Source organism: Stegostoma tigrinum, chromosome 20 (genome assembly GCF_030684315.1).
Source record: "Stegostoma tigrinum isolate sSteTig4 chromosome 20, sSteTig4.hap1, whole genome shotgun sequence".
Lineage (NCBI taxonomy): Eukaryota > Metazoa > Chordata > Chondrichthyes > Orectolobiformes > Stegostomatidae > Stegostoma > Stegostoma tigrinum.
The window spans coordinates 42,388,976-42,406,206 of NC_081373.1; the positions used below are offsets into that span (position 1 = coordinate 42,388,976).

Genomic DNA, 17,231 nt, shown 5'->3' on the forward strand with positions numbered 1-17,231 from the left:
CTCATTATTGCCAAGTTTACAAATGATACAAAAATAGGTGGAAGGCAAGTCATTGGACACTGTAAATTATGGCACTTTTACTGATACCTGTGGTATTCTGGAGATAGGTTGCCATCCTGAACATGCCCATTTCCCCCCCCAAACTCTTAGTTAGCCAATCCAGGCTATTATATTTCACCTGAGCTCTAAAACTACTTTAAAGTGTGCTACTTTATTGAATGCATTTGGCAAGTCCAAATATCTAAAAACTATTGGTTTCCCTTTACCGCTCCCTGTATATTACCTTCTCAAAAGAATTCAAAACTTATCAGAAATGATCTGCTTGATTATATGATGTATTTCTAAAATGCTCTATTACATCCTTTAGAGCTGAAGCTTAACAGCTGTCACCCTCTCAGACCCTTTGGTCCAACTCAGCCACACCAACCAGACATCCTATATTAAATCACAATTGCAAAGTGTGGAATTCAATATTAAGTCAAGGCAGCTGTAAAGTACCTGGTCTGAAGAGGTATTGTTCCTCCAGTTGGCTCAGATTCATTCGAACACTGCAGCATGCAGCTGACAGACAAAGAGTGCGAGAGCAGGATACTTAAAACAAGCAGCTACAGAAAGGTCGCAGTCATGCTTGTGCACGAACTGGAGGTATTCCAAAAAAAGTGACCACCCTGTTTGCGATTGGTTTCTCTGCTGTTGACTAGGCTACTGTGGGTACAAATACAATACACAAGATTGGTGGTGGTACAGGTGAAATACTGCTTCACCTGGAAAGAAGGTTTAGGCCCCTGGATGGTGAGCAGGGAGGTGGTGAAGGGGCAGGTGCTGCACTTTCTGCAGTAAAACAGGAAGGTGCTGTGGGAAAACAGGCGGTGGTGTTGGTGATCAAGCAATGGACTAGGGTGTCCTGGAGGGAACAATCCCTGCGAAATGCAGACTGGGGAATTGAGGGGAAGATGCATTTGATTGTGGTGTTCTGCTGGAATTGTCTGGAGACAGTGGAGAGTGATCCTTTGAATGCAGAGGTTGATGGGATGAAAAGTGAATGAGCATTTTCAAGCACTTTGACACAATTGGTCAAATAATGCCTTAACATTAAAAAAGGTAGTCATTTGCACTTCATCTCAAAGAAAAGGCAAACTAAAATGATTAGTTACAATCTGCTTGCAAATTGACTGAGCCAAGTGATTTTAAAAAACCCCATGGTCTTTTAATAGTGACATGAAATTGTTATAAAGAGCCCCAGTTCAACAGCTCATTCAAGAGACAGTCTAAACAAAACCCCAGTCTATATTGTACAGTTACCTAGAATGGGATTGGAGGCTACAAATTTTACTCGAAAGACTGCAAGAGGTACCACTAGACACCACAATTAGTACAGATGCGAAACAGCTATTTGGCAAGATAACATTTCAATATCTCAGCTATCCTGCATTAGAAAGTCATGTTTGCCACAGAGTGCCTGGACATTTCCCAGGTTCAATTAATTAGTGGAACACAAGCAAAGATGTTTTGTGTTTGAGGGGAAAAAAAAACTTGCTTCACTCTCTCCAATGCAAATGATTCTTCAGACATTAGTCACAGGGTACCAAGGTATATGGGATTAAAAAAGAGAGAGAGAGATTAATTAGCAATGCATACATGAATTAGTTCAACCAGGCCATTGTCATAGGGCTCCCTGACACTGGCCATATTGCCAATAAGTGCTACGGGGGGAGCATCAAATCTAATAGAGGTGCTGTTCTATACAGCAAGCCCCATTTGCTGTGTGGGCAGTGGATTACCATGTAAATCAGGATCAGCTGCAATATCCCGAGAGATTTAAAAAAGACACAATGGGTAGATTGCATGTAGAATGAACTTCCTGAGAAGTGGTGCACGTGGGCACAGTTACAACCATTTAAAAGAAATTTGGACAAGTTAATGATTATGGAAGGTTTGGAGTGATACTGTCCAAAGGCAGGCAGGTGTGACTAGTTTACTTTAGAATTATATTCAACATGGACTGGTTAGATTGAAGGGTCTGTTTCCATGCTGTATGACTATGGCGTTATTATAAGCGGACTATACATCTTTATTTCAAGTGACTTAACTCCCAGGTATGAATTTTGTTTAAAAGGAAAGAAAATGCCTTTAAAAACATGCCAGAACACTGTCATAAAATGCTTGCAGAAGCTCGCGGTCTTACAAGCTTGCCAAAGCAGAACAAGACATGCTAGCATTAGAGAGCACACAACTGCAAAGATTAGAGCTAGAATTCCAAGAGATGCCTGAACCGCATTGGGGACAAGTCTACTGAATCCTGGTGACAGAACAAACCCATCTTCACATTCAAGTTTCATGCTCAAGTCTGGCATTTTAATCACCAATCTTGATGAGGAAGAGGCATTTAATTTCCTTTGAAGGATTGGCAATGCAGTTCAAGTGCCCAGGAGGTCAGCAGGACCCTACTGGCACAGAAAATTAAACAGGCAAACCTTGACCTTTACTCCCTGTGGTCTGGTAAGAGTTCAGCAAAGTTAGGTGGTGGTTTCAAATAGAAAGAGCTGATGCTCAAGGTGTACAATCAGAATTCTGTGCCCTTAGAAGGTGGCCTGACCAGATGTACGTACAAATTGAATGGCTTGAGCCATTGCTGGATACAAATGCTTAAAAGCAAAAAAAAAGTCACAATGAGATTCTTGAGAAAAACACATCCAAAATGCACCCCTTCTCTATAGCAAAACTCATGCAAAGGAGTATAAAGCAAGAGCTAGGCAGGGATACCCAGTGACCGAGTAAAGAATTAACAATGACATGTAAATCAGGGTAAAAGAGTGATTCTGGAGAGATACGGGAGAGGTAAGTGATCTTTAAACAGGTGGGAGAGAAAGAAAGCCACAAAGGGAAGGTAATCTGAAGTCTGGATTTCCTGTCTAGGTAATGCAGTGTGTCAATCTCAGTTTTAAGGAACGTACATCAGCAATGCAAGTCGAGTACAGGCTATAATCTGAAGATTTGGGCCATTAACTGTGTTTTCTTCAGCTGTCTGGCTGAGATTAAGAACTCCGCTTAGTTTAAAAAAAGTGTCTAGCAAATGCACAAGCCAATTTTGATATTACACCATTGCTCTGTTGCAGCCACTCAAAAATATCTATCCAGCAGTTAATATAGAGGCAATGATATCAGTGATCTGCCCTGAATTTCACCTATAAAAGGGCTTTGTATTACAAGAGCTCATGTATTTCACATGTAATTTTGTATTTGCAGTAAACAAAAAGATAAAACCTGCCAAAAGAATAAGTTCGTTCAGAGTCAAAAGGCAGTAAACAAAAAAGAATCCGGTTGCAGCATGCTACAGGCAGACTTTGGCAACATGTGGCTTCATTGCATTAGCTTCAATAAAAGATTTTGAAAAGGTTTGAAACACGTCAGTATTTTTACAATTTTTCAGAACAGTAGTATTTACTATAGAACCACAAATAATTCGAATATTAAGTGGGTTCTGAAAAAGCACAGGCTGCAAAGATCAAGTCCTCCTTTCTTCCACTAGCCTTCACATCAATACCTGCGGTGGTTTCCAGTTTTGTCCTTATTGTGGTTTTTAAAACATGATAGAATGTGGCATTTTCATGTTTTACACTTTATCTACTCAGGCATGCGTTACCAAATCAAAACCAGAAAAAGTGTACACGCGTCTGTGAAATGCCACAGACAGAAGGCAGAAGAGACCCTTTCCCATTTCAAAATTTTAGCACTGTTGAGGAGTCATTTACTTTAGTTGAAAACTGGATGTAAGTGAAAAGGTTAATCCTGTTTCAGAGATAGTAGGAACTGCAGATGCTGGAGAATCGGAGATTACAAGGTGTAGAGCTGGATGAACACAGCAGGCCAAGCAGCAGAGGAGTAGGAAGGCTGACGTTTCAGGCCTCGACCCTCCTTCAGCCCAAAACGTCAGCTTTCCTGCTCCTCTGACGCTGCTTGACCTGCTGTGTTCATCCAGCGGTACAGCTTGTTATCTAAGGTTAATCCTGTCTCGTTACTAACCATTACTGATACTTAACCAACATACTTTGACATATTCAGTATCCCAATATGCCCTTCTCCCCAACATTACTCCCCCTTTCTATTTTGCCTATCCCCACTTCTCCCCATTCTCTCTCAACTGAAAGAAACTTCAATTCTGAAAGTAAAACTGTTGTGTGTAGTCTCAAAACATGACACTGGAGCATCTTTAGTTCTTTGGAAATAGAAATATTGTGTCAAAGTTTGACAGTAGTTACAGCATACAGTAAGTGTTAAATGCATGGTGTACTTTAAGTATCAAATTGTTACAGAAATCCAATAAATCAAGGTATTCCAAATTCAAGTTTCTACTAATTATGCCAGTTATAAAAATGTTGCTTTTTCCTCAGTGCACCCCAAAAAGTTCCTGAACCTTGTTTGCATAGCACCAAAAAACCCCAAATACATGCCATGCTCCAGTAATTGGGTAATTTGAAATTGAAGTACAACTTTTAAAACAACTTGGCAAAATTTCACTAATACAGCCGAGAATGGTATTACCTGCACACAGGATGGGCCAGCATTATTGCCCATGCCTAACTGCCCAGAGGGTTAGTAATTAAGAGTTAACCACATTGCTCTGGGTCTGGAGTCAAACGTAGCCCAGACCAGGTTAGGCTAGCAGTTTCTTTACCGGGAAAGGTCATTACTGAACCAAATGTCCTTTTTTTTTGGAAAAAGGCAACAATCAGTAACCAGTTTTTAAATATCCGATAATGACCTGGCATGTACAAAAACAGAACTTCCAGTAATTTTGGAATAGTCAATCTTAGAACTTGCAACACATTTTCAAAATGTACTTTTTCATATTCTTGCACCCAAGTCGTCCAGTTATGTTTATACTTAATCTCCTTGAAAGCCAGTACTTCAACAGTTATCAAAAAGCAAAATTTTTTTTTGGCTGAATCTAGAGCAGTGTTTTAAAAAGTGTAAAACTCTGCAGAAATGGTGTGCTGAACACAATTTAGTGCTCAAATTTAGTGCATTGGTTATACAGTGTTTGAAAGCACAAACTCTCAAAACACTCCAGATGATTATTCATTAACACTGAAAGATACTGCTCTTTATAGTCAAGTACCAATGTATCCTTCCTAAACATTTAACTTTCTAAACTGAGAAACAAGGAATGGTCCACTCAGTTTACATCCTTACACGGTAGGATTTTTCTTTATATGATGGCTCTTCCCTGAAGGAGGAGCAGTACTGCTTCAACACTTGAGGGTACCATCTGATTTCTGTAATTTTTAAAATTTGCAAACCAAAGAGACTACTGAAGAAATAAACCAATTGCTAAAAATAATGCAGGTTCCAGATTTTTTTTCTTGAAGCCCTTGCCTTTGACAATTAAAAGATAGGGCCCACTGGTGTAAGTAACTGGATAAAGAGGGAACATTTCATTGTCCTGGTAATGTTTTTCCAGGAACTGATGTCTTCCTACTACAGTGATTGTCCTACTGCATGACAGGCTGAGGGATGCCATAAGCACAATGGGTTGCATTTCAGAACTGCTAAATAAAATCAGAGTAGTGTGGAAGTAGGCCATTCAGCCCATCAAGTCTACACCCATCCCCACTCAGAACCACCCGTTTACCTATCTCTGTACACAACAAGCAATTTAGCATGGCCAATCCACCTAACCTGCACATCCTCGCACTGGAGGAGGAAACCAGAGCACCCAGACAAAACCCAGACTGACAGACATGGGGACAAAATGCAAACTCCACGCAAACTGGTATTTGAGTAGATGCAGTATGAAATGATACTTCCATACTAGCTTGGAGTAGTTACCAGCTCGTTTCTCTCAGAAGCTTGATATCAGAACTGACAGGAAGATCAAAGTTTGATCATGTGACAAGCAAAAGCACGTTACGTTACTGTTCTTCCATCAAAATTAATTGGCACACTAAAGGTTTGAGAGATGTTAAGGCACAGAAGAGAAGGTAATGAATGGTACACAGCCTCAATGTGCTTTATGTTTACAGATTTTATGAAAAATCATAACCTCTTCCCTCCATCCCTCACAGGTATGTGTTTGTTTTCAAAGGCAGCAAATGTCCCCAGTACAGTATCCACACACAAGTCTAGACAGCTAGTGCTGTCAGGTTATTTGACCACATTGATATCATAGAAAAGCTGAGCCAATAGCTGGGGACATCTTCTGGGAGAGGGCAGGTGAATACGTCAGCAGTCAAAAATAAATGTGGCACAGACGCTAATTTTAGTATCCCAACTACGAGTTATATGAACTCTGCCAATCACATCTCTCCCATGGTAGATTTTTATGTATTCCTATAACAAAGCCACAGGGAGCTCAAACCTGTACGCAACACAACTGTACAAATTCTGCACACTACATGGTTAAATTTAGAGATCACAGAATATGAAACGAACTGCAAAATCCACAGAAGTATCAATGTTAAGACTGTTGGGGAATTTGGGTCCGTTACCAAAATGTCAAAGAGTTTCAAGCACATATCAAAATAAGGCAATGAACAGAAGTTGTGCTGTTCCTGAAATTATTATTGTATTACCCTGAACTGTTAGTGAACCCTTCCTGCTTATAAAAGAAGCAGCTGTTTGTGTGACTAAATATCATGGTTCACTATAAATTGACCTTGAATTCAAGAGTAAAAACTTCCTCCTTACTACTACAACTATTCAAACATAGCCTGGTGATAAACAACAATTGAAGTTGGGAGCAAATTGCACTGCAGAAGTTGACTATACGGCTTTGACAGAATTATAGCAAGATGTCAAATGACCTTAAAAATTTTCCCTTATCCAAATGTAATGTGTCTGGCCTGCCAACTTTAGTACAAACAAAGACCAATTGTAATGACTTCTAAGGATATGAATATAGAAACATTAACCAACATAAATTTTGCACTTTCAAAGCTTCATGTCAGAGCTCTGATGTAGTGTACCTATTTAAATTCTCTGCAAGGCCCCCATTAAATCAGTTCAGGAAGAGATTACTTTGGCTCATTTAAAACTTCAGTTCTCTCTTGTTAATTACGTACTCTCTCAGAATCGGAAAAAAATCTCCGACAAAATTAGGTTTGAGATCACTGCCGGTTTCCCCCTACATTGATTAACTTGCAGAACTCCCCACTCCCATCAGGAGCAACACTGCCTCTAAATGGACAAGTGGATAGGTTAAAGGGACCCCTTCTATTCCTAGGTGGTCAGTCAGTACCACAGGTTAAATTTGAGTGATCAACCTTTAGCACTGATCTAAAAGCATTTCCAGTTACAGAAGTATTGAACCTAGCAAAACAGTAATTGGAGAAGGTGGTTTTAAGCTGTTTAGGTGCTTAAGGAAATCTGATTTGAAAAGTTACACCAGTTATCAATGGGAATCAACATTTTTGCAGCGTGAACATTTGGCGAACCCATAGCTCCATGAGTCAATGAGTTGCAAATGCCATACATCAAGCACAGTAAGTTCTGTTGTAACATGTGCCTGCAACACAAATTGGTCATAATGCAACTGACAAATAGGGTAATGCTATTTCTAAGATGCATATTTGTGTTGGCTATAACACGATTCAAATCGGTGTGCAAGAGTATGCATCAACATCACGGTTGTGTGTATTCTGGACAAAACCCGCAAAAACCAATGCTAACGCCAAAGGAGTCTGCGCTGGTATCACAATTATTTCACAGATTTTGTGGTGAGGTGCTGACAGAGGTATACTCTAATTTCTTTTTGCAAATTCTGCCATGTTACCCATAAGATTGCAAGGACAGTGTGACAGGAATGTTGGTAAGTAGTGTCCTGGTGATAAAATTGCAGGTGGTCAATGTAAAAGAAAGGTGAAAAACTGAAGCTGGATGTTATAAAATGTTTTGAGCATAATGAGAGACCATGTAATGTAGGCTCCTTAGTTTGCATAACCAGAAAAATCTTATGCACAATTAGGAGACAATGCAGAAAAGATTAAACTAAGTTGCATTGCTGGAACAAGTCTGAGTGCTAGCAAATCTGCAGGGTCATGGACAAAAGGAACTTGGAGATGGAGCAGCTTCTTAGTGTGGATAGAAGATTGAACAAAAAAAAAGCAAAGCAAAGCAATCTGGTACCACCTTTCTGACCGTAAAAGAGAAAGCCTTTGATCAATTTATAAAGGTCTAACAAAATTATGAAAATCCTGCAGATGTGTCTACCTTTAGTGCTAGCAGTGGCTGGTTTGAAGAACTGCTATGCTTTCCATAAAGCAAGTCATGTGGCATAGCTGCCAGTGCAGATGGAGAAGCATGCCATAGCATTTCCCACCCGTAGTTAAAACAAATTAAAATTGACCAAAAAGGCCACAAGTTAGACCAAATTTTCAAAATTGGAGGAGACTGGAACTGGAAGCAAATGCCATCATGGACTTCCATTTCTATGAACGAAGCACAAACTCCAGACTTTAAAGGTGACAGAGTCATACAACTCTGCTGCTGGGTGCCAATGTCACTGGAAACTTAAAGCTTAAGCCTGTAGTGTACTACTCTGCCAACCTATGAGCCTTGATAAAGGTTATTTTAAGTCTACTTTAAGCATATACTTCAGGTCATGCAAAAGGCTGGATGAAAAGGCAATATTTTTCTGACCTTATTGATGTTTTGGAAGATGTTTTTAGGAAGTATTACAGGGCGAAACAAAATTGGATTTCAAGATTGCCCTCATCCTGGACAATGCACCACACTATCCTCCCAACATTGGGTGAGTTTTCTGAAAAACAAGTCCTATTTTGACTCCCAAACAACCTCACTCCCTAAACCATGGACCAGGGTGCAATAGCAGCTTTTAACACCACATTATTTAAGGCACACATTTAAGAGGCTGGTTGCAGCCATTGAGGGGATAGGACAGTATTCTCAGATTTTGGTAGTGCTTTAACATCAAGAATGCAATTAACATTATCGTGGAGGCCTGTGGTGATGTCAGTAAGGACTGATTGCATGCAGTTTGGTGGAAGCTCCTCTCAAACGTTTTTCAAGATTTTCAAGGCTTCGATCTGTCAGAGGAGCTTCCAAGAATCAAAGAACATTGTGTTGATCCTGTAAAGCAAGTTGGATTTGAAGAAGTGGAGAGCGAGGATGTTGAACAGCTGCTTGGGTCCCACTGGGAAGACCTCTCGACAGCTGATCCACAGCAACTTGTTGCTGAGGGGGAACTGGAAACTGGAGATGAAGCATGATGCAGCACAAGAGCTTTCGGCTTCTGTTTTGTCTTCTATCCTGAGAAAAATTGAGAAACAGTTGCAGGTCTTTGACAATTACAATGCAGAACAGGGTGGCAGTTCATGGAATAAGATACCCTGTGAGCTTCTTCATGAAAGGAGGAAGAAAAAAAAAAGGACAAAAGCAGCAGAAACTGGATGTCTTTAAGCCAACCCCCATGACACAGTCAGAAGACAACGAACCACAACCATCCACCTCCAAATTAGCTATTTTTCACCCTAACTCTGCAACCACAGCAGCATCTGAAGGGGATAACAATACAAACCTCAGCCCGGCAGTAACACAGCAACCTCAAAACCTCCTTCCCCATCAAGTCATTTTAACACCTTACATGGAATAAATGCCATGTTTACTTTTATTTCATTACTAGATAGCAATTAAACATCTATTCAAATTGTGCTATCCTTGTTTAGGTTAGACGTGCTTTGAGCAATTGAGATTTTTTTGGTGGTCTGCCCCTAACTCTGCTTTCTCTCTTCACCCCACCACCCCCTGCCCCGATAGGGCTTGTTATTTCTATAGCATTATCTTCTATAAACGCAATGTTGCACAGGAACACAACTATTGCATTATCGTCACGGAACCAACTGGTAACAGATTTGAACATCTTCACTCTCAAAGACCACATGTAATCTTGAGCTAATCTACTTATGCTTGCACAGCATGCAAATGTTTAGAAAAGTAAAGTTGGAAGGTACAGTTTATAAGCGCAATATGCAAAAAACAACTTGCAAAAGGAAATTTTTAAGTGACAAAAACACATCTGAACAGAGCCAAAACTTAGAAACCCTAGAAAAGTTCATTTTGAACCATAGGTGCATTTCTAATTTCCACTTTATAGGGAACTGTCCCTGTATAATGAAAAGAAAAAAGTACTAATGTCCTAACCATTCCATCGACCTCACACCTTGTCCTTTTGAAAGGGCAAATTCACCAGTGTTTGAACACCTGAAAAACACAACCTCTGAACGGACTGCATTGAAATGCTTCAGGAGCAGGGCCTGTACCTGTGATCTTCTGGCTCAAAAGCCGAGAAAACACTACCACTGAGCCAAGACAAATCGCAGACTTGAAAAAAATTTCCATTACGAGAAATTCTGCTTTGAATTGGTGGAACCCCAAGGTAATCTTGACAATCACCCTTGAATAGATAGCTAAAGGGGTGATATCAAAACACCAAACATCTCTCTAGACCCATGCACTGAAACTGGATGAACCAGTATCTGTCAAGATTAGAGGGCGGCCATTTCCTATCCCATCAAATAATGAGGGGACCTGGAAATAATGTTCTATTAAAAATCAAAAGCATGTATATTTGCTCAAGGAAGTATGCTTGCACTGATAAAAAGCAGCATGCAAAAATCTGCAGTTCAAGTCGGCAATAGAAGCACCTTGGACCTTGGCTGAATTGCCTGCAGTCCAATAACATTCTGAAACCCACGCTTTTAAATAAATCCTGTATGCATGGTGCCAATTTTAATTGTGTTTTTCACAAGAGGATTCTCTGATCTGGGCATCCAGTGTTGGTCAACAGGGAGGAGTTCCAGAAGAAATTGTTGTATTAACAACACTCAGTAAAAGCAGCCTTCTGACCAATAGGACGCAACAAAGTTGTAGTGTCACGAGCCTAAAATCCAGAACTCCAAGGATAACATTATGGGGACTTGGGCATGATTCCAACCATGACAGATGTTGAAATTTGAATCCAATATAAGTCTGAAATTAAAAAGAAAGATAGTCTAATGCCATACATGTAATGGTTATCAATTGATTTTTTTTGAAACCCATCCAGGTTCACAATCTTCAAAATAGAAGATCTGCTATCCTTACCTGGTCTGACCTATACACTATGGGTCTAGAGTATTGTAACTGACTCTTGACTACTCTCTGGCAATTAGGGATGGACAATACATGCTAGATTACGCCATCGCAGTGAACAGCCAGCATTTGTTGCAAGACATCTAGTTGGAGAAGGCCCAATTTGAACAGAAAAAGTAACTTTGCACAAACTGTATATGCAAAACAATTCTCACTGTGGTAATGTTAGATGCAATTAGGCCTATGATGTGAAATCTATTTGTACTAGATGCACAATTCGGCAAAACAGGATGGGATACAATTACTGAACCACTTCAATAAGAGGGATGTCATAGACAAACACTATATTCACTTACAGGTGCAATCTTAAAATGTATTGGGCAGATCAGTGAGTTACAAAATTTACACGATTTTAATAGCAGCAAGTCAAATAGGATACATATTCTGCTGCAAACAGTTACTACTTTGAAAACATTAATATCTAGTGCTTTATGGGGGTAATTATTCTACATGTAGCCATGATCATCTATAAATAATAGAAGTGTAAAGCTGAAGTTTCCTGATTTTTCTAACGTAAAACAAGTACTCCAAGATTTCTTAAAAACCCAGTGTTTTTATTGTTAAATTGTCACATGAGCTGACATGAGCTAATGCCCTCCGTGTTGGTCAACAGATTGTTGTGACCAGGTCACATGGTGATAACGAAGCAATCAAGATGGAGAAGACAGAAAAGTTTACAAAGATTTCAGATGAATTGCAGAAGGAAAGAGATTGGATGACCTAACCACCAATCCACACTGGTTTGAAATTCTGCACCAGCTGGACCGACTATAAATAGAAATGTGTTTGTAAATGAAAAACAGGATATAACGAGTTTAACTGGTTGATGGGATGTTGGACATTTAAAATGAGTGAAAGAACACCCTCTCAAAGTAGTTTGTATACCTTAAGTTACTGGAATATTTTGAATTGTTTTAATGGCATGGCAGGGTAGTGGTGGAAGAGAAGACCAGGGGTCATTGTCTATCAACAATTTGCCACTGGGTTGATTTCACATTTGACCATTTTTCTACGAGCACAGAAACCCCAAGTTGAACACAGATTAAAAATCTTAGAATTAATGGTTAAATTAAGTTAGCTGCACCAGAAGAGTTTAATTTGGGTCACATTTGAGCTAAAAACACGCTGGCAAAGTACAACATTAAATGAGAATCCCACGATGGTTATGGTGCAGCAGGCAGCTGTACATCCTATAATGCCTGTACCAGCTCTCCAACTGAGCAATGACTTAATGCCATGCTCCTGTCTGTCTTTCTCCTTCTCTCCCCCCACCGCCACAAACCATGCGCATTATTTCTATTCAAGTAATCATCTGATGCACTCCAGTGCCCTAACTCCACTAGTGTATTCCAGACCTGAACCACTCAACGTGGAACAAGCAGCTCGTTTGTCCACTAGGACCAAAGCCCTCATGATTTTGAGAGCAGTAATCAAATATGTTGTATTATATAATCAAAGATATTGTATGCTTTATTTAAATATGCTTATCTGTGTTGCCACATTTAGTGACTTCAGCACAGTCCCGCTACTTCTCTAGGCCAGTGTTGAATTGTTCCAGTTTACACTGGCTGTGTCCTTTCTACTGAAGTGCAAGACCCTGCTCCTTTTCATTGAACTTATTCTGCCTAGTTCTCTCGGTCTATATCATCATTACATACACATCAATTTTACCATATTTCAAACAAGTGAAGTGACAAAGTAGGACCAGAGTTATTGGCTGTTTAACTGGATCCTACAATAGGTTGAAGCAGAAAAGCACACTTGATTTCTGCCTGTTTCTGAAGTGTTGCAACATCTAATTGATGAATTGCTTGTTCAGACCCTGAATAAGTGAGTGATGCAAGACAAACCAAGAAAAAGGCCAAAATTATATTTTCCAGATATCAACTGATCAAGCTTCTACATTCAAATTCATCCAACTATGTTCATGAGATGACTCAAACCGGGAAATGTAGGATTCAAGTGTTACAGAAATAAAACTTAAAAAAAACTTACTTCCAAGTGAAGATAGGCAAATGTAACAAGCTCATTTTCCAAGCATTGGGGTTTTAAACTGTGTTTGAGGTATAATGTAAAAGGTTGTAGAGACACTGAATTTAAAGCAGCTAGAATTTCCTATTTACTAAATTCAAATATGTTTGCAGATTCAGCAAGAAATATTCAATCCTGATGTAGATTTCCAGAAATAACTGGATTTGTGCCAATGCGTATCACCATATTTATTCAAGTGCAAAAGAACAGCCGAGTTCAAGCATCGTTACATAAATCTTCACAGTCAGAACAGTCGGTGAACATGCTGCTAACTTGTATGAAGTGAGAAGTTCATCTTAAACACAAATGTTTGTCTTACATTGCAAGGTATCAGAATCCAAATGACATCAGGACATAAAGTAAGTGACTTGAGTTTAAAATCTAAGGCACAAAGGCAAGACAAATTTAAAAATTTAGATTGTCATTACAAATCAGGTCCATATATACAGATAGCGATCCATTTAAAGAAATCACCTACTAATAATGTAGCTTGCAGCAAAACCTTGCAGTTTGGTTGGTGTCTCAATGTTTATAATTGTTCTCATTTTGTTCAGTTTGCTGTAGGAACTGGATCCTAAACCAGCAAGGCTCCTCCATTTCTACCAAACAAACCAGTTGCACTATATTGAATTGATATCTCTCCAAAAAAGGTCTAATTACAACCAGAAAGGGCTCTCAGGAGTGCAAAAGGAGCAGATAACATCAGGTCATCTAGAGAGCAAAAGTTCATAAAAGGAATGACTGGGTAAAGTATAATTTGTTGACTTGTTTTTATTGCTGTAGTCCTGCATCCTATTCCAACATGCATCAGTATCTGTCTACATTTTAAAAAAAAAACAAAAAAAATCACAAAGGCAATAGTGTTGGATATCATTGGCACTACAGGTAGAATGTGCCACCTGTGATAACGATCCCTGTCCCAGAATGCAAACAAGTCACCGACTAGCTACAGCCTCCTTCAAAAAGGAAGCACTTACAGATCAGCTTGGCTGGAGCATAATTTGCAGGAAGTTTCCCCAGAAACAGAGCCCAGTTTTCTATTCATTTTAACTTGGCTGCTTGACAAACGGTTTAGTAAATGAGATTTCACTCTTGTCCATGGGTCGTGACCCTGTGCCTTTCAAGGATGGGATGCCCCCGCAAAAAAAAAAAGTAACCAGTGAGCTGTAATGTTGCCAATTGCCAGGATTGGAATTGAATATTAATCCCCTGGACACTGCTTTCAACAATGCAGAATGAAAAGTACATATATTCTTTCTAGTTTTGAAGATTAAGCTATTAGTTACTAAAATATTTGGGGATAAAACGGGAAAGAAATCATCCCTTCAGGTAATGGAGAGCCTGCCGACTGTGTCAGGTGGCCAATGGTGGCACTGTGTTTGGGGAGGCTAGTGACAAATAGAACTACATCCCCAGAAAGTCTAACAATAGTTAGAAACCAACACCCAAAAATACTGTGGATTTAAAAGAAACCAACACTATCAGTAACATAGCAAAAAGACATCTGCCCTGTTGTGTTCAGTTGTAATTTAAAAATATACATCAGCTTAGAAAACTAGCTAAGGCTTACCCACTTAAAACAGCCTAGAAATAGCCTTGTTTGCACACGTTGAGGCAAGTTACCAGTTCAGTTGTTCTTACATATTCAGTCTCTTTTTTGACAAGAGAAACTACAGTGTACGGCAGTGATACATTTCTAATTTGTTGAGGGGATAAAAAGGAGGAGGAGGACGACTGAAGAAAATCTTTTTCAGGTATCCTGGGGCTAAACCTTTCCTGCCTTCCTTTCTCATAGCACAGAAGTTCCAATTTGAGACTGTTTTGGTCATTGCCCAGAATTCTGCAACCCAAGACTTTGAAGTCCAAATCAAATATAATTGAAATATGAAAATATAAACACTTAAGAATTTTGGCATTAAAGAACATGCATTTATATAGCATATGTCATGACCCTAGAACATTTTAAATAACAGGAACAGAGTACTTTATAAACAGTCACTGATGTAGTGTAAGCAAAATGTCGCAGCCAATTTGGTCTCAGTTTTTAAAAAAGCAGATTTGTCTAAAGCAATATCCCGAAAACAGCTTAAAATGTTGACTAAATCAGTCATCTATTCCTCTTTAGCGGCCACATGATACTTTCCATCCAAATGAAGATTAGCCAAGGGCCCTGACTGCAATGTCTCACATGAAAGCCTGCTCAGCAATAGTGTGGCATTCCTCTCAACTCAAAGGCATTACCACCAATACCGGCCCACGTTTAATCTCAAAGTAGGAACATCAGAGCCATAGATGAAATTGTCTTTTTCTCCAAGTTGCTGGATACGCATTGCAAGATGACCAAATGCCATCTTAAAATTTAAAAAAAAACAATAACCTGCTGTGCCAGATGCAAAATTAACAAAGACACAGGAGTGACAAACCCATTAGACGTGCATCTGAAATTTCTCCAACAGTAATTATTCAGTTAACAATTATATTGCCCTTGGCAGAAAGCTTATTTTCTGGCAGGAGAGGCAAAAATTTCTCAAGTCACTACAAAAGCATAAAATCAGAAAAGCATGAACTGAGTTGTGACTACTCATGGCTCCAACAATCATTCCCAATACAAGCATGTGCGCCAAGGTACAGATGATTCCCCTCACTTCAGTTGCCCACTTCAGCAAGGGTGGTGTAGCCTCCTCATTATCCATTTTGTTACCATACAGCAAAGTCTCTGCCCTCTATGGAAACTAAAACTAAAACTAGCCAGTATACCTTCCAAGAGGCACCACAGTACATTTTTTTAAAAAAATAACATTTGAATTAAACTAGCTCAGTAGCTAGCACTGCTGCCTCAGTGCCAGAGACCCAGGTTCAATTCCACCCTTCGGTGACTGACTGTGTCGAGTTTGCATGTTTTCCCAGTGTCCATGTGGGTTTCCTCTGGGTGCTCCAGTTTCCTCCCATGATCCAAAAAGATGTGCAGGCTAGGTGGATTGGCCATGCTAAATGGCCCGTAGTGTTGAGATGTGTAGGTTAGCTGGGTTATTGGGAGACGGGTCTGGCTGGGATGCTCAGAGGGTGGGTGTGGACTTGTTGGGCCAAACGGCCTGTTTGCACACAGTAGGGAGTCTAAAACTGTGATTCGCTTAACCCAAAAGAATTGAGGAAGTACTTGATTTTATTGAATCAGCACCTTCAAATTTCAGATCCATGCAGGACATAGGAATTTCTAGTTCGTTGTAATATATAATGTTGCCAGACTTCCGTTGAAGACATCCTTAGTTTCATCTCTCCTTTGAGTTCAAAATTGCTTGCTACCAGTCTCTGCTATCCAAGCTGGTACACTGCTGTGATCACAATGCAACTTTTTACACAGCATTTGACTACAAGGGGGCCACGGAACTGATTTTTATCATCTCTCTCACCCCACCTCAACTCCCGTACAGCACAATAATTTATTGTGAAGTCAGCATTTCTCTGAAAATGTATCTGAATACACTTGTTTAAAAACATGAAGCATTATCTCAACATGTCAAAACCTGACAGCTTGAGCAACTTATTTCAGCTTGCACATTTTATCCCTCCTTGCATCCTTACAATTGCAACTCCTGAAGTGCAGTTTCATCAGCTGGTAACCCCTCAATAAATCATTCGTGTTATTTAAGCTTAAAAAGAACAAGTACTGGCACGCTAGTGATAGAGAGAACACAAGAGTCCAACCCAATCTTGTTCTGACAAGACATTTGTACCCACGCATTTCCCTCCTGGGGTGAGCGAAAAGCCAACATCAACAGCTAATTACAACTGGTTTTAACCATTCCCAGCCCAGGACACAACTTTAAACATTTCTACCACTTGACTATCATCTATCGCCAAAATCAGATTCCTAATCCAGACTCCTGACCTTGAGTTTATTACTACACAATAGATGAAATTGTTCAAACAGTATTCAATCAGCGAGTTTTAACATCCATCCACAAATATATTATCTGTTTAAAGGCAAAGTCAAAAGTTCCAAGAAATTTTCAGTGCAGGAGTTGAGAAATTCAGAGCATGCAGTGTTGAAA

General features: G+C 39.6%; 1 protein-coding gene across 6 annotated transcripts in view; it reads right to left on the reverse strand.

Moving 5' to 3' along the window:
- LOC125461702 (myoferlin-like) overlaps positions 1-17,231 on the reverse strand; it is a 204,356-nt gene that overhangs the window by 69,489 nt on the left and 117,636 nt on the right. The window lies entirely within an intron of this gene.